Source organism: Anopheles merus, chromosome 2L (assembly GCF_017562075.2).
Source record: "Anopheles merus strain MAF chromosome 2L, AmerM5.1, whole genome shotgun sequence".
NCBI lineage: Eukaryota > Metazoa > Arthropoda > Insecta > Diptera > Culicidae > Anopheles > Anopheles merus.
In genome coordinates, this window is record NC_054083.1 from 3,509,353 (window position 1) to 3,510,446 (window position 1,094).

The window sequence follows — 1,094 nt, forward strand, 5'->3', positions numbered from 1 at the left end:
TACAATGCAAAAAGCTGACAGGCTGAAATTTCAGCCTACGAGCTTAAACGGAAAGGCCCCCAAATTTAGAAAAAAAAGCGAATAGCGAAATCGTGTATTTCGAGTATGGCGTATATCGGGGAATACCTATATAGCCACACGAGGAAGGCGCTGCTTCGCGTTCACATGAAAATGTGGTAGTGTGAAATCAAGTTTGCAAGCGGTAGGTGTGTCGGTGTGTGTCCGGTTTTTTCTCTCGTGAAACCAGTACGGAAAAACTATTTGATAAGTACAGTTTTTAATAAAAGATTATATCAATTTATATCAAACTGAATTGTATTGATAATTGTGATATCAAATCAATTTCGTTTTTTTAAAGAAATCGTAACACACGCACGAACGGAAGTGAGCATGGACCACGACAGAAGCAATATTGAATTGGTTGGTAAGTATTGTGCTTGACGTTAAATGGAACAGCTGTTGGCAAAATAGTTAATATTTCCTTCTATCCCTAGGAGTCCCGAAAAGAGAACAGGAGATGAAAGAAGGCAGGAGGATCCACCAACGTGCTAGCGCCTGGTAGAGGAGAAGCGGCAGGAAGGTAGAGACGAACATCCAGCTCGCTAGCACAGCACGTGGGAGCAGCGAGAGGGAGGCAAGCAGAACGCGTACACACCATTCGACGAAGGCAAAGCTGGAGGAGAGGAAGAACGAGGAGAGAAGGCAGGCAAGACGGGTACGTGTGTATCCCACACCGGTTTTAGGCAGTGTGAATTGTGTGAGTATGTAAATATGTATGTGCGAGTAAGAAGGTAAAATAAAGAGCGTAAGCATGTGCAGAATGGACAAATGAGAGTAAGAGTCTTTGTAGGGAGAATGGAGATAATTAAAGAAATTGAACAATAATGTAGTATACAGAAACTAGATGTATGATACACGCTGTCGGACCGTTGCAGGGACGTGCTCTTTAGTGCTGCTAATGAGCACGATTTGAGAACGTTTTGAGCCCGTTTTTTCTCATACAAAATTTTAAAATATCGCGCGATAATGTCGGTTGGGAAGCTTACGCCCAGAAGAGCGAGGCAGAACGAAACATTTTCTGAATGTTAGAATGA

The 1,094-nt window shown here is 42.7% G+C and overlaps 1 long non-coding RNA gene across 1 annotated transcript; it reads left to right on the forward strand.

Annotated features, from left to right (window-relative positions):
• The first annotated feature begins 346 nt into the window (after positions 1 to 346).
• LOC121594234 lies at positions 347 to 825 on the forward strand. Its single transcript, XR_006004923.1, has 2 exons — positions 347 to 424; positions 495 to 825. It is a non-coding gene; the product is annotated as an uncharacterized LOC121594234 (long non-coding RNA).
• Positions 826 to 1,094: the final 269 nt, after the last annotated feature.